The following is a 25,027-nucleotide window of genomic DNA, read 5'->3' as shown; positions in this document are numbered from 1 at the left end:
GTACATATCCAAGTAGGGAAAAAGTGGCAGTAGCTTCAAAACTTTCATTTAAAGTAGTTTCTTGAAGGAAGAGGAGGACTTTAGGTATTACATCATGGTTTATCAGAAATACTCATTTTTTAAACACAAGAAAACTTCTTTTTCCTGCTTTACATTAATAATCTGATTTTTAACCAGATATTATCTGTTAAAACGAAATCACAGGGACTTAGAAATATCTTTTCTGACAGAAAGAAACAAGACTAAGCATATTAGAGCTGACGGGAATCGTGCAGTTTAGAGATTTTGTTGTTACAGATCATAATATTCTCATAATACAAGAGAGATTACAGAAATATGGCATAGACTTGTTTTGTCTGACATTGTAAAGAAAGAAAGACTTAAAGGATTAGTCTTGGTAACTTAGCTGTTCCTTTGCAACGTATTGCAATATAATAGGAAATAATGCAGCGCAGATCCTGAACATGAAATAAAGCCTCTGGTCAGAATCTCGTTAATGCCAGAAATGATTTAAACCCAGCCAACAGCCCCAGTTTTCTGTCCCAGAAATGACAACACAAGATGTGATGCCTCTTACTCTAATGCTGCATAAGAGCATATCAGGCATGTGATTAAGATACGATTCAACACGACTAATTCCTCAAGATTCACTTCTCTTCATTGTTAGAAACCCAAGGACAGCACAAGAAAGTTGGGTTAGGTTTTAGATGGAAGCTGCTGCTTTGACAAGGAATGAGACGACTTCCTTTTCCAATGTCGAGAGGGATGGGCTAGGGAGGCAAAGTTAAATGTTTTTTCACTCAAGTAAGCTAAGCACCTAATTTACACATTCATTGGACACAAAGCATCACTCACTGTGCTAACAAATCACCATAATGAGGCATTTGCACACCCACACACATTTATACTCATGCTGTTGCTCAGCTTGCACCTGCAGTGGTGGTGAATAGATGTGTAATTGCATCTTGAGTTGTTGAAAGCAGGGCCACAGGCAAGGTCTGTATAGCTGGAGTGAGCGGCTGCCTTTTTGCTTCACTTTGCTGTGGTTGGCAGCTTTTTGGAAGCTGTTTTACCACATCAATCCTGCTTTTCTGTTACAACAGCTCTCAAAAGCTTTTCCAAGGAGCCTTACAGGTGTTGGCTTTGAGTCATGAAAATGTTGGGTGACTGCTCCAAGGGCTCCTGTCTCTTGCAGAGTCAGAGCACTGTGAGTCCCTCAGCTGATAGCAGCGAGGGACTCTGATAAGCTCAGAGCAAGGGCGAGGGCTAGAGAGCCAAAGTTCAGGCATGCTCAGGTCTTGCAGATAAATGGATTTGTGAAGAAGTGGTCAAAAAACTGGTGCTGCAAGATCCTCCTGAGAATAAGAAGTAATACATACTGAAATCGGCAAAGTTTGTCGTGGCAGTGCTGATTTCCTGCCTTACAGCCTCAAGTCAGATCTTACAGTCCCTTGATACCAGAAATCAGCAATCCCATCTTCAGAGGAACCACAAAAATGAAGTCCTTCCACTGCATTAAACATCCAAGCCACGTTCCAAACTTTAGATTCATGACTGCTGCTGTGAAATTTTTAATTACACCTTCTAAAGCCCAATTTTTTTGTTCCCTCATTTCTCATAGAGCATCCACCTGTGCACAAAACAAAACCATTGCTAACTCAGATGTTTTGTAATCTCCAGAAAAAGCAGAGAGACTCCTTTGCAGGCATTTTACCATTGCAGCAGCCTGACTGACCCAGTGCTCTCATCTTGTCATTTGGGTGGCTTTCAGAAGGTATGACTTCAAAGCTTCTGTTAAAAATAGTATGTCTGGAGTGGTTTTAAGTAGCTGTTTTATTTCATCCTTTTTCTGCCCAAAATACACTCTGCCTTCTGAGATGTGAAGAAGGCTTTATCTATTCCACTGCCACCTGAGTCTGCTTGAGGTGACAGCCTGGTTATTTAGGATGTTTGTGGTGACAGATGGGTTATTTACAGCAATTGTATCCCAAAGATGTACAAAGTATCATTTTCATACATTGTAGGCAGCTTTGGGATCCCAAGTATTGCATGCAAATCAGCAAATTCCAAGTGGCTCCAACCTCAGATTCCAATAACACTGGTGTTTGAATAGTAAGTATACATTTTTTAGAGTTTTGTCTGAAATGTAACAGTTCTAATGCATTTTTACTGAGCATTTCACATCTGTGTTTGATACCATCAGTTTGTTGGACTGAGGATAATGGGAACTCACAGTTGCACATCTAAACCAGTGCATCACTGTAAAACTATTTGCACAGTTTAAATGCCTGGACACTAAACTGTGATTCACTTTCACGTCCTGTGCTATCATATAATCCATATCCATTGAAAATTGATTTGACATGCATAATCACTGTTTAATTGTAGTATCTCCTAAGGAGGCTGTTTTATAGAAGTGAAAATAAAAGCATAGGACAAGTATATGGTTTTCTGTTAATAAGCAAGTTATTCTGATTACCCTGCCCTAATAGCATAATTGCATTCTGGGTGTTCTGTGCTCAGCAATAACTCTGGTAATTACAGTCTATGTGTGGTCCAGGTCCTGGCAGGGGGCAAGGGGGTGGGGTTTGGGGATTTGCTGTTGTTGATGTTGTTGCTCAAATTTGAATTTTGAAAATATGTGCCCAGATTTTTCTGCACTGCAGCTATGGTCAGGCTCTAGGATAACCTCCAGGATAAGACAGAGCAGCTATCAGGTTTTAGTTTTTCATTTTTCACCATTGTTGCTGAAAAAAAACCCCAATTGTAGCCTTCATTGGTAGAGGAAAGTGAGAAAAGGAGAGGTAAGGAGGGGATGGCAGCTATCACCTGTTTACCTTTGTATTTTGTGTGTTTTCCTATCAACATATTGTGTGAAAAGCACAACCCAAGGGTATCTGGATTTATGACATTTTCTTTCTTCATGGCTCATGCCACTATAAATCCATCAGGCCTGCAGTCACATCCTCACAGTAGCCTAGAGTGATCTTAGGAGAAGCCAACCTCGAGCACCAATTCTGCTCCTAATATCCATATAGAAGAGGTTGCTGAAATTTCAGCTATATTTAGGACTGAATTTCAGCTGATGAAATACCACTATAACAGCTCTTTCTCCCAGAAAATGTAGAGCCTTAAATTAAGTCATTTGGTCATCATAAGAGATGAGGACAAAGCTTTTAAATCCAAGAGGATTTAAGTGTGGAACAGTCTTGTAGGAGTGCTTGGACAAATCTACTCTGATAGTCCTTAAGAAGTACTACATAACCATCCTCATTTTCCAATTTTTCCCACCAAAAATTACATTTACAGTTGTAATATTCTAGTCCTCATCTCTTTGAATAAGACTCCAGAAAACCCAACCCTGCCCAAAGTTTGGTCCCCCAAAAAAGGGAAAAGCCAGGCAATTACATATGTCTGTACCTAGGTTATTGCTAATGGGTTTAAGCAGAAAGTGTTCAAATACTCAGATCACAGACAGCATAAAAAAAGTGTTTGACAGCCCTAGGAGAACAGCCAAGGTTTGACAGGGCACAAATAACTCGTCCTGATGATCTGGCTAAGTCCTGATGGGAAGAGCAATTTCATTGCTGTTGCATGGGGAATTCTTGTTCCGTAAACAACAACCTCAGTTCTCCTGGGAATACTGCAGTCACTTCAGGAAATAATACAGCTTGCCATTTGTTAGTTCATGATATGCACTTTGTTTACTACACAAGAAGAGATTTAATGAAATGGCTTGGGGTTTGAAACAGGATTTTTCAGCTATTCATAATTTTGTAGCTGATTTAACCATTCACCTGGAATTGTGATGCAGAGCAAGTAATTGCACACGCTAATGGCAATTACAATAACTAACAGGCATAATGAAGTGTTTTGCATATGTACTTGTGGGATTTTTGTGCATGCAGATCATTTGTATATTTTGTACAACTTTTTTCATTGTATGTAAAAGGACTCTTTTATATGTGGTTGCCATGCCTATTTTATTCAGGATATTAAATGAAGAATTTGAAGAATTCAAGCACACAGCTACCACTGATATGTGTGTTATAATTGACTGACTGCTTAATCAGATTGCATGAACAGTGCTTCTTTTTTTAATCAAAGGTTGAGTCTTACATGTTTGTCTAGTTCTCTGGTAGATCAAGGACTGTCTTATTTACTAGAAATACAGAAATTTTTACTGGACATGGAGAAAATCCCTCTGGGGATTTTCTTCAGAATCTACCACTGGAAGAACTTCACTAGAGTTGATAACACAGAAGCCAGAATTTGCCAGACTGCTCTTCTTCCTTTGGTTTTTTTTTCATTACTTCAATGTTCCTTTTTAATTTAAGACTGAGTAAGTTGTGCTACAAGAAGTCATTAAGCTTATCCACTTTTACTTAGTCCTGGTTTCTCCACATCCAGTTCCTTTCCAGGCGAGCCAAGTAGACTCCTCCAAGAGCAAAGTGCTGCTGTGACTCTTTGTTTGGTAGAGTAAGGGTTTTTCTTTGTACATCTTTGCTTTTTAAAAATTCTGATGAGATTAGCTTTGAGCTGTCTGCAAAACCCGTTTCATCATGAAATGGAAAAAAAGAATCCCCTAAATTCAGGGAACCAGCTTGCACAGGAGGACAGCCCAGAAATCTGTAGCTCTATCAGTGGAACGGTTTGGCAGTTCTGTAATGCAGCGTAGACTTCTTCCGGGGAGCAGAATGACTCAGTGCAGAGGAGACAGAGCTAATGATGGCTGAAGAGTCCTAATGATGCGTGTTGTGTACAAACAAAGTACAAATCCATTATATTCTGTTTTCATTTTATTAATTGGTCATTCATTACCCAGTGCACTGTCAATTAAGTGGCTCTAAAGAAATTCATGGTATCCTCCTGTTCTTTTTATCCATAATAAATATGTCAGTCTCTGATTAAATGCCTGAGTGGGTAGAACGTGTTTAGAGGATATGACATCGTCTACCTCTTCACAGTATGACCCAAGGCTCTGATGACACAATTAAGGCACGCTCCAGCGGACAGACCAGTTCCCCACAGTGAGCCTCCTCAGTGGGCTCGTCCAAAGTCATAAGGGTTATGATTCAGCCTAAAATCAGTCTCCAGGAGTGTCTCAATATACCCCCTGCAGGAGAGTCTCAGTGTGCATATGGCTCAGAACTCACCGAGTCAGCCTGTGCTGGGCTGAAGCTCGAAGTGAAACCCAGGAACAGCCACCCATGCTCAATAAAACCACCAATTCTTATTTCAGAGCATTTGGAAACAGATAATATTTAAATTCTGACAAGCAAGGTACCAAATAGTTATGTTAGTCTGGGAACACAGTCAAATGGTTCAATCTATTCTAATTTGGCTAATTTCTCCTAAAAATTATAGTGGTCTCTCCCATTTAACAAAATTAGGCAGCATCTGTGCAAAGCAAGGTTTGAATAGCCAAGCATATGTTTTGCACACATGCAAATAAACTTAATTAAGAGTTGCACTCAGTCACAGAGTGAGCTGACATAAGGTATTGGACTAGGACTGAGCAGTGCCACTTGTGTTTGGCAGCTGAACACAGACCATACACATTTCAAACACTGCAGAAATAATCTAGCAGGTACGAGCTGGTGATGGTGACAGGAAAACTGTGACACAGTCAAGGCAATATGCAGATAGAAAGTATGGAGGTGCAGATACATTACTCATCAGGAACTATTTGCTCAGCTGTAATGGATGTCATTGCATCTGACTAAATCAGTAAGGGCTATGAAAACAAATTTGGGTCATGCTACCACTTAATTAGTAACTACTAATCTTGCTAAGCTTATTGTCTTCTCAACCAGTCAAAAACCCTCAGACTTTTGCCTCCAGTTCTCCAGATGACCTGTAATAACTTTCAGATTGTGTTTTATTTAACTGATCCTGACTTGAAACATGAACAAGTTCTGTCCTTCTCAAAAAAATACAGAAATAGTTAAAAATGTGAATTGGAGAGAAAGTCCTTGCTTCTTTTTATAGTCACAGTTTGAATTTCATGCATGGCAGTAGCTCTAAGGCACTGAAGCTATTAGATCATTTTTAGTTCTACCTATTATGTGAGCTGTTTTAGAAGAGAGAAAAAACCTACTCAAATATATTTAAAGATAAAAGCAAAACATGAAACACAGCATTTTGAATGTATGCGGGCGTCTGCATCAATGGAATTCACGAGCCAAGTGCTTTCTGAAACAATCACACAGAGCCTGAATTCACAGCCCAAACCATTACATAAACACTGCCAGCTTTAGTGGATGTGGCTGTTTAATCTCCAGTGTAGCACTGGGAGATGGCAGCCGCACATCCCGGCCATGGCGCTTCCTTTTGTCACTAATTCACACCAGTCCGACAAGGGTGGCTTTGTACCCAAACTGGGGGACAGCTGTGGGGGGAAGACACTCAGTCCATGCAGTGTGACTGGTACCAAACATACTCAACCTACTGAGATCTCTGGCGGGTTGGATTTCCAGCTGGTGGAAGATGATTCTCCAGTGGGATCGGGAGAGTTAACTCAAGCTGGGGAACTGGTGTGTTCTCTCTCCTTATCTTTCACTTTCTCCCACATTATCTTTAAAATGTTTTAACTGCTTCTACTGGGCAGAGGAGAAGAAGAGAAGCAAGGTAGGTTTTTGTCAGAGTAATCACCTTGTTCTCTCCATTTTAATCAAGAGTAGGCTTAGGTATCCTCACATTTGGGAAAGCAATTTTGAATTGCTGTTGAAGAACCAGCCTGGAAGAGTCATCCAGATATGTATAATGGAACATAGGCTAAATGGGGTGCATAGAGATCCCTAGGGTATTGCCTGAGCAGAGGGCCATTAATTCTTTGACCACGGTCATGAGTATTGGATCCTCACCTGAGCTTGCAAGCACTGCCATGTGCTGCCCTTTCTGTGCAGCTCTGGGGGAATTGGACATCCTCCTGCAAGTAATGCTTGCTAGAACAAGCTCCTGGGCAGTGGGAAATACCCATGCAATGGCAGAGTTGTGTAGCTGCTTGTTTTTCCATATACCAGAGGCAAATGTTTGCCTAATGAAGAGATACAGAGCTACCTGGGGTTTTGTCTGTATTTGAACCAGTTGTGCACCTTTTTGCATTCTATTTGTGCTTGCTTTTCTTTCAAAGGGGTTTGGGGGTGCTTAGGGCTTTGGAGTGCTTTGAACACAGTGAATAAGAGGAATGTGGAATTCAGACTTTGGAAGGATCTGTGAAAAACAACAGGAGATGTAGAAATAACCACTGAGTGTTAACATTCTACTACAAGGACTGCTTGTAATCCAGTATGGTATTTAATTTTTTCTTATGCTTTCATAACCGGGGGGTTTATGGGTTGTACATATTTTATATACACTGAGAAGTATTTTTAGCCAAAGGTATTTTTTGATCCCAGGTGCTCCCACAGGATTGGGATTGGCCTTTTCCTCTGGTCTGGTTCAACCTCTAGGCTGACTCAGCACAGCAATGATGTCTTCCTGAGATACATCCTTTACCTAAGTGACACATTTGTGAAACAAGAAATGGAATGTACAGGGACTCCAGTGAAGATCAAAAGAATCCATATCTTAAATTTCATCTTTTGTTACTACTAAGCAAGAATAGAAAAATATTTTTTCCCGTCCTCTGCATGAGATGATTTTTTAGACACAAAGACCTTCATTCTGTAGTAGAGCAATGCTACAACAGGTTTCTTGTTAAAAACTGCTGTTCACTCTCTTTCTCTAATACAAGAACATCTGTGTTTTCCTGAACAGAAGTTACGTGGTGCTAAAGTAATAACTGAAAAGATCTTTCCGTTTCCATTGAAGGAAACAGTTGAACTTCCATCTACATCAAAGGATCTCTTTCTGTACTCCTGGCCATTTTAATGGTTTTCTCTAGTAAATCTGAAGGCTAGAAGAGCAGTTGTCATGGGAACTGGCAACAGATGACTCAAGAAAACAAAATTAAATGTTGGCTTGATGTCAACAGCTAATCTAGTGCCCTGCCAACTGCAATCACAGCTAACATGAGCCTTGCCCAGCAAGCTGTGATTTGAAAGGAGTTGCAGCCAAAGATAGAGTTTCTCACCCCATGAACAGGAGAACATTTTAAAAACTGAGACTAATGAGGGGACCCAGCAACTTTGGAAACAGTGAAACTTAGAAACATTGTTTATAAGTGCTGAGTTAGAGCCTTAACAGCTATAATTCAGAGTTTCTTCTTTGACATCAAAATTGTGATGTCAAATTAATTACCATTTCAAGATCTGTCTTAGCATTTTCAGAATCCATATGATTGATTTGTGCTGGGACAGAGTCCAAAAATTGTTTCAAATTGTGGTTTTAGTGCATCTGTTATCTAGAAAATCCAATTCCTATGCTATAATCTATTTCGCAAAGGAACATCTTTAAGTATATCCTTTTTAGACATGGAATTTAAAGACTTTTTTCTAAGAAATCACATCTAGCTTCTTTTGCTCATCATCAGTGAATTTTAAGGCCTAAAGGGCTGCATTAAGGACTGTAATTCAGAGAATATATAAAAAATTGTCTTTTATATCCAGTGATGGAAAATACAATCTTGGTTAAGAACAATCTGCTAATACTTGGCTCCTCCTAGTGACTGTTAAATTAGCCCATATGGACTGTAACAGAAAATAGAACGGTCTTGAAATGAAATATGAGTGTGTTTAGAGCTTGTTTACATAAACACAGCCTATGAAAATCCATGCAGGTTCACTTATGAAAGTACAGTGCATTAATTAACTATTAAAATCTGTGTGGACACTCATGGTGAGAATTAAAGTGAGCTCAATTTAATTTAGCTTTATTCTGTTCCAAAGTAAATGAACCTAAATTGAATTAAGATTACTTTAATTCTAGGAGAGAGTATTCATGCAAATTTACTGTGGTTTAATTAAGCTACTTCCAAGCACACGCACTTAGGTAAATTGGATTAGATTTTGTAAGCATTTCCATGTAAAAAAAGCCCATAGGATTCACGTAAAGGACAACTTTTGTGCTGAAATGTCTTTGTGTGCAGTAATGTATCAGTCTGGCCACTTAAGTAAACATGCAGTGATTGACTTTTCTCTTTGTTCTGGGATTTCCCATGTGCACTGCTGCCACGTTCTCTCTAGTGCTGCTGCGCATTCCAGGTTACTTCACGGGGAAGATTTTCTAACCTTACTGCAGTTTGGGTTTTTTGAACTGTGTACCAAAAGTGTCTACACCCACAACACTTGGAAGTTGTGGAAATTTTAGACTCCCAGGCCGGCTTTGTTGTCAGTAGTAAATTACCAAAGAACTTGTTCAGAACCTATGACAATCACTTCTCTAGATATTAAAGCTCTCATTAGCTTGATACATAATAAATCCAGTAGGACCTAATTTGCCTTTTCACATGTATAAAATATATTAAGACGCCTTCTGAATGAGCATCTCACACGCATCTAGATCAGTTTAAGTCAGGAATAGATTAATCTCAATCTACCCAATGCGTCCATGTTTCAAGTCCACTCTCAAAAGGAATAAAAGTCAGCTGAACCTACACAGAACCAATCTCTAGATGCATCCATCCATCCATCCATCCATCCATCCATCCATCCATCCACTGAAGGGACTGAAAATGTGTGTCAGTCTCCATACACGGGGCACACATTTCTCTTTTTTGGGGGATGTAGCTGAGGAGCAGACAAGAAGTGGAGGGAGCAGTAGGTTTTTCAGCTGGCACTGTCCTGCCCTGGTTGGTGAGCGCGTCCAGGACGTTGCTCACACGCTGTCGAATGCTTTGGAAAAGGCTCATTTGTAGCTGGCCTACCATGAAGCCAAGAGGGAGCTGTGCTACAATATTATGTCTTTGGAGAGCGTGCAATTTATGATCTTTGTTCAAGCCTGTGCCTAAAGGCACGATTTAGCCCGTATATTGTACATAAGGGGTTCAAAGAAAAGTACATGCAAGTGCAGTGCTCAATTCACCTGGCTTTTCTTCCACTGCAGCTGCATTGTGCATTACTGAATGTAAATAGTGTTACAAACTTACCTCACATCTATTTGCATTATATTCCACATAGAATGGCCTATAAAGAATGCAGTTAATGAATAAAATACAAGATTTAGATTAAAAAAAAAAAATCTTCTCTATTGCTGTTCAACAAGTGTTGAGATTTCGCTGTGTTTTTGATGGGAGTCTTGACTTTTTAGTGAATCAAGGTCCTTTTTTGTGGGCTGTGCATAGTCCTGAGCTGACCTTGGTGCTGAACACCGGCGTGGTCCTCCCTGCTCCACATTACCACATCCCTGGAACTCCCAGTGTGAGAGAGAGCTGCAAGTTTATGAGGATAAATAACATGTTGGGATATCTTACTCTTATTAGATGATTAATGTAGAGCCAGTTTCAAATTCTTACAGCAGTTTTTTATGGAGAGTGCTGAAGAGAGGCCCAAAACAGCAGTCTATGAAAGCATTACTAAACAGGAAAATCAACAATTCTTGACGTGTTGGCTTGGATCTATGGATATGGAAGTTTTATTAATGAAATGAAAATTTATGAATTTAATGAGAATTTTATCCAGTTTTAATCTTCAGAGGAATGGAAATACAGTTTTAAGGCTATGGCCTGTGCCACCAACACTGTCCTCATATTCCGTTGTTTCCTGATTGTCTTGGGGTGACCTTATGATGTGTATCCCATATCGCTGCCTATGTCCAGAAATTAATTATTGGCCTTTCTATGCCTCTGAACTGAGGGTGGGGAGGGGTGGTTGTGCCTTCTCTCAGAGTATATATATATTTCTAAATTTGGCCAAACCAGAACACTGATTTATCCCATATAGGAAGGACAAAAACCCGTATTTTCAGAACTGACTAGAGACAAAATATGTACTTTTACACAGTGCAGAAATTGCCTTCTCACTGATTATTCTCTGGAAAGACCATCACAACTTCAAGTGAAAAGGCAGGAGAGATTGTGAAGAATGCTCATAGAATGTGGGAAGCGATAAGAGAAAATCCTACAGGAATTACAGTTGAGTGCTACTTTTTGACACCACTCTTTTCACTTTATTTTATGTTGGCTGGTGAAAAAGTGGTCATCCCTGTTTCAAATGATATGCTCTGTGGTGACAAATGTTAGAAGCTACAAAGATCTTTTTTAACAAGTGAGAAGAGAAATACATGTTGTTTGTGATGTTAGGTAATGTTTTTAAAGCTTCCCTTAAAAATTTATTTAGAGCTCAAACTAGGAATTTCAATTGCAAATAGAGAAATGCATCCCAAGGAGTGGTGTTGGTTATCAACAACTGATTCACTTATGAATTTTTTGTACAAATGAACCTGATTTACTGTTTCTTGCTTTACCAAAGTTGATCTTGCGGTCTAGAAGAGTGGATAATTTATAGGCTTCTGAACTTTTCCAGCTTTGGCCAAGTGGAATTTTCTATTGTGCTTCGGTGTTTCTGCCTGAAGGTCAAAAACATATATTTGGGACATCTGTAGAAATATTGGTAAATAATTGATGGATGAGGACGTGTATTTTATTTGTAGGGGTTACATAAACAGATCACAGGATCACAGAGTGATTCAGGCTGGCAGGGATCACAGAAGATCATCCAGTCCAACACAAAGGTTCTTTGCAAGGAAGAGTTTCTAGTTTCTCAGAGGATGCTGTGGTTGGAAAATAAACTGAATTGTGAAGCTATATTTTGTTACTGCACAAACAAGGGTACAGCATGATTATATTTCTTTGTTCTGTCAAATAGCTTAAGAAGAGCTCTTACTTCTGTGAAATCAGTGTCAGTGAAATAAAAACCCCAGTGTTGGGTCTTTCACTGCTTTTGGAGTTGTACTTATGTATAATCAGTTTAGGGCCAAATTCTGCATCCCCCACTCATGGAGCAGTGCTTTGCTGTGTGGATAATCACAGCAGTGGTCAACAGGAATATGTCTGATTTAGTGACCTGAGCAATACTCGCAGGATCTGCCATTTGCATTAACTGCACCCTGATCCTCACTCTGGAAATAGCTGTACATGCTGTCACAGGGGCTCACAAACTGCATCAATGACATCTTCACCAAGTGATAATATTGCCCATCCACTGTATTCATTTACAGGATTATAAATGTGTATTGATAGAAAGCCCTCGAATCCTGACCCTGGTGCAGTTGGAATGATGCATTTAATCACTCATCACCTGCACTGATAAATCCAGGCTTAATGATTTTAATAATAGCTCAGCATTGCACTGAGTGGCTTCTGTTTGGAAAACTCTGTGTTGGAATAATCACTTCAGACCTGTGCAGAGCAGTTCTGGCACTACAGACTCCCCATTGGCTACCTTATGGCTCCAGACTCTTGCCCAGGGAAGCAGCTTTTTATCCTTGGCATCCCAACATCAGGTAACCTTTTCCCTCTTGCCCTCACAGGAGCTCTACAAACTCACTAACAAAAGATAGAAATACCAAGAGAAAACATATTTAAATTCTCAGCCTTTCACCATTTCACTGTTTCCCCCTTACAGTAATTTCTGGGCTTGGACAGGGTTTTATACAACTCAGTTGCATAACAACCTTTCAGTGAACCATTAAATTGCTTACACATACAACAGATTTCTGTGACAGATGATAAAAATAAAAATTGAAAAAAGGCCTTATTGAGAAAATTAAAGCAACTTATTGTCACATTTTAAACCCCCAAATATAGTAATTAAGACGGATCAAGACACCCAGGGATAGTAGTGTATGAATTTTCTAGCTTTTGAGTATAATTCTTAGGACATTTTAAAGATACTTCCAGGAATATATTGGAATCTCTGGTCTCTCTTTTTCTACTAAATATAACATTAATTCCAAATCAGCAAAGGTTACAAATGTTAATTACTGCAGTAGTAACAAAGTACTCCAAGCATGTTAAGTGTATTCAAATGAAAAAGACTTTAAAATAAGAGAGGTTTCTTTGGGTTCATGACAACAAGAGAACAAATGCCTCATTCTACAGTATTTCTAAATCTAATCTTAAAGTTTTTGCTTTAAAGGGTAGCTGTTTCCAATTTTTATGAGTATGCCTCTGCTATAAGTATTCATGAAACCTGATAGAAAAGTCTCAAAACTGAGTCCAAACACAATTTATGAGTATTTAAGAAATACTGAATGTTGTAGTCCTAATTTCACCTAATTTAAAACCTGTTAAGAAGGATTCCTCAAATATCAATTTTTCTTCACTGTGAGTGTCTCAAAGAGTCTTCTGATTCTATTTGAAGAGTTCTAAAATTAGCACTCAGCATTCTGATACACAGACAGATTTTCTCATTATCATTTTTTTCTTTGAGAAGAAGAATCAAAAGCCAAACACCTTGGATTTTCAAGAGGTGACCTACCCACTTTGCACCCAATGACCCCTTCCTCAATGAAGAAACGAGATTTTCAATATCCACATACGCTTTGTGTGCCAAGTTTGTGCTCTGTCACTGCCCAAGCCATTACCTGGTAACTTTGACAATTTAATCTCTTTTTACTGGAAGACTTTTTAAGAAGTTGTGCAACAAAGCATTAGAAGATGGAATGTTGCCCAGCTTCAGTGAAGGGAGTCACAATTTATTACCAGCAAAGTCTTATATTTTAGCTATAATCCAAAGATCTGTGAATCTCATAAATAAATGAATGTCTTCTAACACAGAAGTACACTGGCAGCTGAAATGTAAACTATTATACCCAAAACTATTGCCACATACACAGAATTTAGCAGGAGACCTTTAGGATGCTTTACGAAGTTCACATACTTGAAGCATGTTTGCTAAGGAAAGCTTCACTAAAACGTGGTTTCCACCAAGAAATGGAGAACTCCATTCCATGGAGAATACAAAGTGTATGAATGGAGCTCAGATTCTAAAAGAAGTACTGTAGAAAGGGCTGTATTCACTGTAGAGATTATTCATTCCTGCAGTGTAAGTGGCCAGAGGTGCTTCATATATGGAAGTGTAAAAATGAGAGTTCTGAGTCTCATGCAAAAAGGGAAGATTAAATCTGAGTCTGGTAAGGAGGAAAAGTTTTATTTATGGCATTGAAAAATCTGAAGTTAAGCTGTTCTAAGCTTTTGGGGAATTTTGCCCACCAGCAAGAGTACAAAGCAGCAGCTTCCTCAATATGTTTAGTCCCTTGTTAGTCCTGTATCCAAAGTTTCCTCTTGCCTTGGTTGCTGCAGCCTCAGGAGCCTCCAGCATTGCCTGAGTGGCCATGACACAGCTCCTGCATTGGGTAACCGCCACTTCTCTGCGCCTGAAGAGCGATGATTCATAGAAACTTCGGCACCAGGAAAGATTTGTTTATTTTTCACTTGCATTTAAGAAGCTTTTGCCAGATTTTCAAACTTGCGTGCCTAAATTTCAAGTATTTAGAAGCTTAGCAAACGTGGGTTTAAAACTCAAAGAAGCCTGTTTGGAATAAGGCATCTCCCTGGCAGATGAATCCTGTTAACCTTGCAAAGACTAAGTGCGTAAGTTTAAGCACATGTTTGGGAACTTTGCTCTAAGAATCTTTAATTTTTAATAGAGATTTTGCTTAATATTTTTATTTGCACTTGAAGTTAGGCCTTTGATTGTCATAGCTTTTTCCAGAACTTCAGTAAGTAGAAGGGCTGGTATCTGTGCACAGAATGGTGAGAGATAGACATTGTATTTTTTTTTTTTCAATTAACTGATCAATACAACCAAGAAATCAGGCTTTTAGGTACAAGGATGTTTGTCCTTTGCTTTGTTTGACTTCCACATTTCCCTATGCAAAATTTTTGACCTAGGTTATGCCACTGACATTAATTAAAAGACTCCCTGTGATAATAAGTTGTTGAAGCAGTACTTCATTAAACTTGTTCCCTAAAGTATCCCTTAGGGAATAAACAATGGGCTGTCCACTGAAAGCCTTTGTTTTACATATGTTCATTGAATTAAGCCAAATCAGTTTTATATTATCCACATGATTAGTGCACTTTTTTTCAGAAGAAGCAATTTACCTGAGCTGCGGTGGATCCTTTAGTCACTGACTAAACTATTCTGGAAAATAAACGTGGGTGGTTGTAGATGATGCATAAGAAGACTCAGTAAGAGAAAAACTGTTAATATCTATTTCCTGGGGCAAAAAAAGATTGCAATTAACTTTAAATTTATAAGATTTTATTGAAAATGTGTTTAGATTTTCTTCCTGGGTTTTGGCAGTTCCCTAGTAGGAGGTATGCTCAGGGCTCCAAGGTGGAATTTTTGCCAGAACACTCTTTCAGGAATTACATGATCTAGTATCTACAGAAACAGACAGTGCTCAGTTTACTTGGAAAAGATTGTCCTTTAGAACCGAAAAATTGTAACTTTGGAACGTGGGTTTAATTTCCAGCATTTCAGTGTACAACAGATATAATACAATAGTGCTCATTAGTATTTTTGAGCACTCGGTGAAGAGCTGAAGCATCCATGGAATGAAATTTCAACAAAGAACTGTGAACAGTGATTAACGTGTACAAGAATTCCTGTACCGGTGCTTTTTGGCCAGTTCTATACAGACACCTTGCAAGCAAAGACCTTCTAAACCACTTTGTTTTTCACTTGGATCTCGTTTTCTGCATCATTGGCACAGAATACTTGCACAGAACAGTCATTGTGGTTTTAAGTCTGCTTTTGCCTTCGTGCAGGAAAGCCAGTGTTTTTAAATTTAGATGGTAATAATATGTTCCCACTGACAAAATAATGTAGAAAACCATTCTGAAATATGGCTCTCTGGAAGCTGAGAGCAATGCAGCTGTTCACTGAGTCCTCTCCTGTTTCTTTTAAATCCAGAGCATCTGCCTTCCAAAACACTTCAACATTAAGTCTCCCTAATGAAGGCATTTAGGATTGCAGGAAGGAAAGACTGTTTTCTTGCATTTTGGGAGCTATGGCTAAGACTTGGTGTGGGATAATATAAAATGTAAATATTGTAGAAAAAAACAGTAAGGGAAGAGGCCAGAACAGGCTTTCACTGCTGTAATTTGGGCTGGAATCTTTTCAAGCAGGGCTGGAGCAGTTTGCTGACAGTGCTACGAGACAAAATTGTCTTGGGAGAAAGGAATCTCAGGTTTGATGTGGTAGCTGACCGAAAGTTACACTGGGGTTAGAGGCATTTTAATGGCCAAAACATCTCCAGTGTGTTTGTTTCTGGTGTTACACCAAGTCTAGAGCTTTGCTCCAGCATTTCCAATGAAAGGTACTGGTTAAACAGCGATTTCCAGCTTCTTCTGACGGAGAGAAAAAGAGAAACTTTTGCAACAAAGAGAAGTTGATTTTCAGATTTTCATCTGGTTCTGCATTCAGAGAGCTGAGCCCGATTCTGAGCATTCCGTGGGCTTTCACCGTTGCGCACAGTGCGCTGTTAATGATCCCGGCGCCCGTCAGTGCAGACATGATTTCCATGGTTAAAATAGGAAATGCATTCATCTGTTTTACATAATACACACAGAACTGAAGAGAGCCCAAAGGGTCCATCCTTGTGTTCCTGTGCAGCTCGAAAAGAGAAAGTGAAGGAGTTTCAAGGGAGAGCAGTAACAGAGGGTGAAAGGAAATAACCTTTTTCTGCCTCGGAATGAGCTGCTGCCTTCTGTGTGCTCCGAGCAACAGCAGCACTCGGAGGTGAGTAGCAAGGGATAAAAGAAATGAACAGAAAGATGGATAAATACTTCCCTCCTGCTACAGATGCCTTATTTCCTTAAACTGATCTATTTACTGGGAGTTTTAGCTGAGGCGAGTGGACATTAAAGCTTCAGATATTTTAAAAATATTTCTGAGATTCTATATTGGGGGAATGCTGCGAGCTTTTAACCTGAAGGAATTAGGACTCCTAGGATGTTTTGCTTGTGATAAAATATCTAAGAATGTGTTATCTCTGTGATCATTAGGAACAGAGGAAAAAAATTCCATTGGCTCTCTTTTCCCTAAGCGAGTAGGATTGTTCTTTCATACTTTGGGCTCTGAAATCATCCATTTCATAACCAGGAATGTGTTCTTCCCAAACTGGGAACCAGGGATGGTGCTGGCAGATCAACTGCATAACTGTTACACGTGCTTATTTCAGGATCAATAGATAAACTTTTCCAATAGGGAGAGGGATTTTTGTCTGCAGTTACGTTGCAGAGAAGCTGGAGGGAATGGGGGCAGGAAACAAGGAATTTTTCTCACTGCAAGTGCCATAATACTTTTGAGTTTAGGCGTGTGCTGGATAGTTTGTTTCTTTCCTCTTGGCACTGATGAGAAAAAGTTTTGCTAAAAAAATCCAACAGTGCAAGAAAATTTCTGTCTATGGAACCTCTAAATCTGGTCAGGTAATCTAAGAGTTGTCCTGCAAGCCTCTGACTGCATTTTGCTGTAGTTTGAAGATGCAGAATGTTTTTATGCTACCTAGTACTTTAGATATCAATGTATATTCATTTTCAAGCTACAGTTGAAAAAAGCAGAAAAGAAATGGATTATTTTACAGAATGTGGACTTTTTCAGTAATGTATATGAACCAACATACAGGAGCATTCAGGAGATTCTTTTTTTTTCCCCTACAAATTTGGATCTGCATTATGATTAAAATAAAGTGCCTGGTGAAATTAAACTCACATACTTAAAAAGAAGCCATCAGCTCCCTTCCTCTCTCACTCTTCCTACACATTATTCATCTGCTATGTGAAAAGCTGTTCTGTGGCTTCCACACAAAAGCAAAGTGAAAAGAAAGCCAAAGATGTTTTATTTAAATAACGATTGATTTCAGGATCCTTCTAAAGCACAAAACAAAATGTTCTCCAGATACTGTGAAAATATATATGTAATTTCAGATAATCACATGTTATATACCAGAAAGCCGCTATGTTAAAAGCACATTATTGAGATTTTAAAGGCATGCACTAAAAACTTAGGAAGTGCCAGAATTATGGTTGCCTCTGCAATCTTCACTTTGTTCCTTGGTGCATATGCATTGTGATGCAGCCTTAAAGTGCACATCACCCACATTTTTCTCCAGTAATCTGTGAGGGCAGAAGTTATTAATATATTCAGAAACTTTTATATAGTGCCTGTCACTACAGTACCTGCTGCACAAAAGCTCTGAGTAGTGTGGGGCTGGATTGTCCACCTTACAGGCTTGAGGGGTGTGCAGAGCATCAGGGATTTTAAAATGCTCGTTTTGACTGCCTTGAGACGTGTACACTGTGATTTTCCAGACCCATTAGATAAGGCAGCACTTCACATGCTTAGAGAATAATGTCTTACTAAATTCTCTTGTGGATTCTCAACTACCTGAAGATTTACACATCAGCTGTACTGTGTTTAAATGATTTACTTTCCCCCCCCGGCAGTCTGGCAGGGTTAGGAGACAGAACCCAGTTCTCCAAGGCCTTCTCCATCTTCCTTTTTCCACAGTTCCCTGACCCATGCACAGCTTTTGCAAGCAAGCCACTATACAGTTTCTCAGGGAATGACAATAGAATATTGCATAAGATTATGTAGCTAACAGCAGGCATGTGAGAGCTCTAGTAAAGACTTCAGAATATCAATTAAACCAGCCCCAGACCTTCTGCCACAGAGTTCAACATCAGTGTTCTGTCTGCAGTTCTTCAGGCAGCAGAGGTCCTGCAGAGAGCTGCAGGGTGACAAACTGAACCAGCAGGTGGGAATGCAGGTGGAACCTTACCAGCACCCATCAGGTATTTCCCAGTAGAGAAACAATGTCTGAAATCTTGGATTCCATTTGAGGCTCTAGAGGACAGTGTGCTTTGGATTCAACTTTTTTCATTCCCCTTAGATCTCTCCAGCTGAGTTTTGTCTCTCTTAAAATTCTGGCTCCAGATCTTTCTCTCTTTCACGTTTCTAATCCTACGCTTCACCATTCCGAGGCACAATTTTTCTTCTCTTAATTCTAAGTCTGGGACAGCGTTTTAGGACATGCTTTGACAGCAAAGCCAATTAAGAAGTTGTTCTGCCTTCAGCTACTTGTTTCCTTTCCCACTTGTATTCCATCATCCTGCACCCAGCTCCTTGTCCTCAGTTTTGCCCCCTCAATGGTTTCTGAGGCAGTGTTGTGAAGTGTAGCACTGAAATAACCCAAGTTAAGACAACCCTTTAAAAAAGAAGTTTTATTATACACATTGAAGGGTTAAGGAGATTTTCAGTGTCTCTCTTCAAAATGAGCCTAGAAAAAAATATTTTAATCTCCATTGAAATGAACAGTATAGGGTTTTTTGCCATTGGATTTTTAGTGTTAGTCAATAGATTGAATCTATAATGTGTAATTTCTAGTAGTGGTAGCCTTCACACCATAATATTCTATAATGGCCATGCTGTAAGCATTAAATGTTAGACAGAAGAGGATGCTGTGAATGCTGTATGGTGATTGATATTATGAGTTGGTAAATGATACTTGATTGATTTATGAATCTCAAGTCTTGTCCTCCACTGGAAGTCTGGCACTATTTTGCAATTACAAAGCAACCCTGAGCTAACAGAATGTGATTTATGTCGTTTTTAGTGGGTTGAAAAGGAGTTGATTTATTGTAGACCTCATGGGGTGGCATTATGGTATTTATTTCAGCATGGTCTTAGTAAAAAGTGCCCAGTACAACTTCAGAGTTGTGTGGCTGGAGCACTTTTCTTCGCTCTCCTGGTGGTGTTGGAGATGAACAAACCTCAAATGAGAACAAGTAAAGGATTTCCAGTTCTGCATTAGTATTTTCCTGCTCTGTGGTTTTGACCTGACCACTTAACAAGCTCATGTGGTAAAGTGAGAGTGGAGTACAAAGCTGTTTGGAGAAAGAAATCTATTTATTTACCTGGGGAAATAAGAATGTTTTCCTTAATGAATGGCCATCAAATGAAACCTGATCAAGCACACAAAGTATGAAAATCCCAAAGGCCCGTGTGGTGAATGGAATTAGATTCCTGTTTGATTTGTAGCTGTCACTTTACCTTTGCATTGCAGTTTGATTTTTCTGTTTCTAATCTCACAAAGTGATGTCTAGGAGAAGTAACTTTGCCTGGTAGGATATTTTCCATCCTTTTTGGCACTTTACAATAAAGACTCTCACTAAAGCAGCTGTAGGGAACCTAACAGTGAAACTTCTTAAAATAAATTAGATGAATGACTGATCTGATTTACACATTTCCTACTGTGACCTGAGAACTTTCTTATTGTTTCCAAGTATTGGAAAAAAAATTTCTATTTAAACATAAAATTTTTTAAAGTTACGGATTTTTTTCGTGGCACAAGAAATTTTGTTAATATTCCTAACATTTATGAAAGTACTTTCATTTGATTTATATTGTTTAACTTATTTTGTACTGGAGAGTCCTGTGACAGATCTTCAGTTGATATAATCAATAACAGATCAACTGATTTCTTAAGAGCTGGAACAATTTATAGCACTGATAGTGAATCTGCCCTTGAAAAATTATGTTTGAAAGTGCTTAGTTCTCTGTGGTAGGAAGAAGTTCAGTGGTTAGGAAACTGGACTAAGGAAAGGATCAGTTCTTTATTCAGTTCTTCAAAACTTTGGAAAATTCTTTAAAATCTGTGCCAAAGTCTGTCTGTAAAGCTGGACTAACCTCCTTTAGAATATTTAATTGCAATCTCTTCAGAAAAAACATTCTTATTTATCAATTATTTTCTTGGTTGTTTTTCTGTCTTGTTTCTTGGAATTGTTATATGGCTCCAAATATACCTTAAACCTGCCCTGCAGCTTTTACAACAATATTTTTTGAATTCTAAGAGCCAAGTTGCAAAACAACCCCCCAAAATTCTCACTTGGCAGGACTGTAGAGCTCATCACTGCGAATGAACCTGAGCCATTTACAAATGGGGCTGGTTTGCTGTGAGTAGTGATCACACAGTAATCATGTTATGACAGAGATCTAAAACAAGAATGAAGATGTCAGAGCTACCTAGGAGCAAATGTAAATTTAATCTTAAGATAAAAGCATATCAAACATACCCAAGTGGCTTATTGCCAGAGATACTAATTAGAAAAAGCTGTATTATGCAAAGCCATTTGTTCCAAATGGCTCTTCAGGGGGCAGGTTAAGGAGGAGTTTCCCCTGTGTGGTTTGGTCTTGTTTACAGAGGTTGTTAATATTTGCAAAACCATCTCGGTGAAAAAAAATACGTCAAGTGGATAAAAGAGACTTAAATGGGACTTTGGAATTTTCAATGAAAGAAAAAGATTCTAAGGAAAAGCTGTAAATTTTAGAGTAGTAATAAGTAGAAGATTCCCCTCATATAGCCTGGATCACTCTCTTTTCAGGACAAGAGAGATAAATAATTCTGGGCACAGTAAACAACTGCTTTGTCAAACAGCAGTTTTAGGACCCACAAGAAATGAATTCAGAATTTCATCTGGAGTGGTGCTCGAGGCTCAGTTCAAAAGTGTTGAAGGAGTAAGAGCCAAAATCCAGTTCTGTTTTGGGGGGATCAGAGGCCCAGTGCATCTAGGTGCTTAATTACTAGAAAAGGGACCATGTAAAAACGAGGTGATCAGGAAAAAAAGTAAACCCTAAAATAAACAGTCTGAAAAGCAAGATGCCTGCAAGATGCCTTTAAGTTGATAAAAACATACTGTGTTTGAAACCCAGGTGAAAAATATGCCCGTAACTCAAGACAAAACTGTCATAAAATACAATGAATGGCAGTGGAAAAATTAAGGAGATACCGTAGGGAAAAGGTTGGTTTTCAGAAATTAAAGTTTGCCAGGATGAATGGAGCAGGATCACTGTAGAAACTCTGGGCACATTTCTCATTTCCCCCTCCCTAGCACTGAAATGGGGCTCCTGTCACAGGGAAGGATCCTCCTGCCAAAGCAACTGCCAGGAATGTCCTGTCTGTTAAACACACATCCATCTGTTATCCCAAGACTCCAGTGGACATTGCAAGTGGTAATCATACCTTTCAAAGTAAATTAAATTTCTTGTGTCCCTTTTACTCAAAGAGGATAAATGAAGCCCAGAGGGAAGGAAAAGGTTGCTCAAGGCCACCAGGCAAGTCAGTGGTAGGACTGTACAAAGAAAAAATCAACAGATCTTCCAGGCTTGGGCTATCTTGGCCCATGCACAAGGCAGTCTATGAAAAGTGACAGCAAAAAATGTAAATAGTGTCCAATTTATGGGTATCTGCCTGAAAAAAACCACACTGAAGTATAAATGCCATAAAACTTGGGGCTGAATCCTGAGCTGACAACGCTGTCTGTGTGTGAAGCTCTCAAATATAATATCTGATTAATCATGAATTTGCTATTGTGCAGCAAGTGGAACTGTATCAGTTTATAAATAGTGTACATACATCCCTGGCTGCATGACAGGATTACTGCTGTGAAATTTTTGCAAATCTTTGAAATCCTGCAAAATGAGGCATCATCAGGCAGCAGAAAAAGGGATGACAAAGAGAGGAGGAGCCTGGGGAGAGACAGAAATACAACACTGGCCCTATTAACAGAAAGCTGAATTTTTACCTGAAAATACAGGTTTAAAAACTGCAAATGTGATATTCCATTATTTAAATACGTGGTACCACAATCCCTGCTCTAACTGCGCTACCTTCAAAGATGTTTCAGTTTTAATAGATTATGTGGCACTTAAAAATCCAAGTGTGGAGAGGGTTGCTAATATATTTAGACTGGGGAGCTTCATTTTGGTCATCTCTGCCTCCAGCTTCCTCTTAAAACATTTAATGGAGCTTCATTCCTCTTGGCTTCTCTGAAGTGGGGACTCTAATTTATTTATGCTGATGAGGAGCTTTTCAATATCCTCTTCCCCTCCTGTCAGCATTACAGAGAAGAGAGCAACGATTTTTAAAGGAAACAGTTTTTTATCTAGAACATGCAAAATGAAAAAGATACTGGAAAATGCAGCATAATTCAGGCTCACAGCACTCTCAAGACCTAGTTAAAGAATACCTGTTAATGGATTAATTTTTCATGCTCCACATATGCAGAGAAATGTATTTCAGGGGATATGTAGGCCTACAATATAAAATCAATTTCAGAAGTAATGTGACGAAATGGTAGAAGCTGATGAAAGCACTGATTTGTTTGAATATCCCATGATTTGTTAATTGTACAGCAAATGCCTGACTTCACCCCTTGTGCAGTGGTTGAAGAGGAAAATGCCACAGTGACAACTCTGACAATTATTGTAATGTTTAATGCAGCCAGCCCTCTCTCAACCTTCTGCTCCTGGGTAATCTATTTGGTATAATTTGGCTACCAAGTATAACTTTAAAACTAAGGCAAAGGTCAGGATTATTACACATGAAGGATGGGTCTCTCCATCCTGTCTTCCACTGAGGCTGCTTGTGCCAACTTTCTCCAGCTTTGTGCACCAAATTCCTTCAGATTTATTCCCTGGTCCTTCCTTGTTCTTTAAATCTTTCTACACAAAGTTCATCTCCCTCCCCAAAAATCTCAAGATTTTCGTAGAAGTCATGTAACTTAAATTAAACCATGGGCTATTGAACCCTTATGACTCACTTTACCAAGCTCTGCTGAATAACCATGTGGGCCAGAAAATTTAATTAATTTCTATTGTCTATCTGCAAAATCTGTTAATGTTCTTCAAGAAAAATAAGCTCTGTCACTCACGAAAAACTCAGCTATCAGACCCTAAAGTTATTTTTGCAGCACTATATTTTTTGCCAAAATTAGAACTCAGTCTCTTGCAGGATTATCCAGGCATGATCACCAGGCACCACTACCTAGGCAGCGCTTGGGAAGATGGACAAATTTATCCAATATCAGAAACTTTCAGAATGCAAATTTCTGATTTTCACTTTTGGGAAATAAGCCTTGAGAATTTGATCCACATGCATTCTACTGGTTCAAAAACCAGAGGGGCTTGCAAGGAGATCCATCCCATTCCCTTGCCCCTCTCCCACTGTTTAAAAAAAAAAAGAAAAAAAAGAGGGGGGATATAGGGGATATATGCAATTTTCAAGGGGATGTTGTAATTCACACACCTGGCAATGGTTATAAAGCCAAAAGACTGTTCCTCTCCCTATGTCTGCAGGTCAAAAGTTTTCTCCCTTGTTTTCAGTGCCAGAAAAATAAAGCTGGGCCTATTTTATGGCACAAGCACAGTGCCCCATGGAGACTTTCCCTGGCCTGTTGCACCTGCACTGCCACTGGAAGCCAGCTAAAAATATTGCCCAAAGTAGGGAAAAACAGCAGGATCCCCTCACCTCCCTTTTGAGAGAATGAGAACTTTTCCCAGTTTTTCTTATTTGTCTCTAGAAGATGAAAGATAGGTAATAATTCCTTTTCAATACAGGATATAACAATCATCTGGAAGGGGGTAAATGCAATAATCCAGAGAAGTTAGCACAGTGAAACCCAATTAAAATGAGACAGCAACTGCAGTGATCTGCACATCCAGAGGAGGCAATTTATGCCAAATGACACATCAGATTATTTTCTTCTGAGCATAAAATTGCACAGAATCTTCCCAAACACCGTTACCAATGCCAGTTACTGTTAGTTCCACATGTATCAAGACACAAATATATCTGTCATTCCATAACTGTTGAAACACTGTTTGATTCTTATCCCACTGGGCTACTTTTTTTTGGAGTAGTTCATGATTCTTTATTTAGAATTCATAACAGAAAGTGACACACCCCTGAATAACATTTGGATTTTTATGGACCAGCTACAGATAGGGGGCTAATACAGAAATTACCCACAGTTCATCTGTAACCTGGTCTACAGAGTTCTCACTTCTCTCTCAGTTGGGAATGGAGCTGGATTCCTAAGCAAGCCATGAAACAGCTCTTCCCCCACTCTGAAAGACAGAGCCCAGTTTGAGAGGGGAGAAAATCCCAGGAAATTTGCATTGAACATTGCTGAAGATTCAAAATAACATTTCAAAGATGCTTGTGAAATTCTTCGAATGAAATATTGAACAGGGGTCTAAAAAGGAACTCTGGTTATTCAAAATAAACAGCATAGAAAGAAAATTAGTCTAAGAAGAGAAGGGAACTGTTTACTTTTTATATTTCTGCTCATTAAAAG

At 39.1% G+C, this 25,027-nt stretch overlaps 1 protein-coding gene across 2 annotated transcripts in view; it reads left to right on the top strand.

The window, feature by feature from the left end:
- Window positions 1–25,027, top strand: part of PHACTR3 (phosphatase and actin regulator 3) — a 100,037-nt gene that overhangs the window by 11,605 nt on the left and 63,405 nt on the right. Inside the window, exon 1 of one of the 2 annotated variants that reach the window (XM_032126623.1) lies at window positions 16,461–16,631. The exons of the other annotated variant lie outside the window; for it this stretch is intronic. The gene's annotated coding sequence lies outside the window, so the exon portion shown is untranslated. Of the gene's footprint in view, window positions 1–16,460; window positions 16,632–25,027 lie in introns of those variants that run through there. 2 annotated transcript variants of the gene reach the window in all.

Source organism: Corvus moneduloides, chromosome 17, assembly GCF_009650955.1.
Source record: "Corvus moneduloides isolate bCorMon1 chromosome 17, bCorMon1.pri, whole genome shotgun sequence".
Lineage (NCBI taxonomy): Eukaryota > Metazoa > Chordata > Aves > Passeriformes > Corvidae > Corvus > Corvus moneduloides.
The sequence above is the reverse complement of the archived record's forward strand: the minus strand, read 5'-3'. Positions and strand labels throughout refer to the sequence as shown.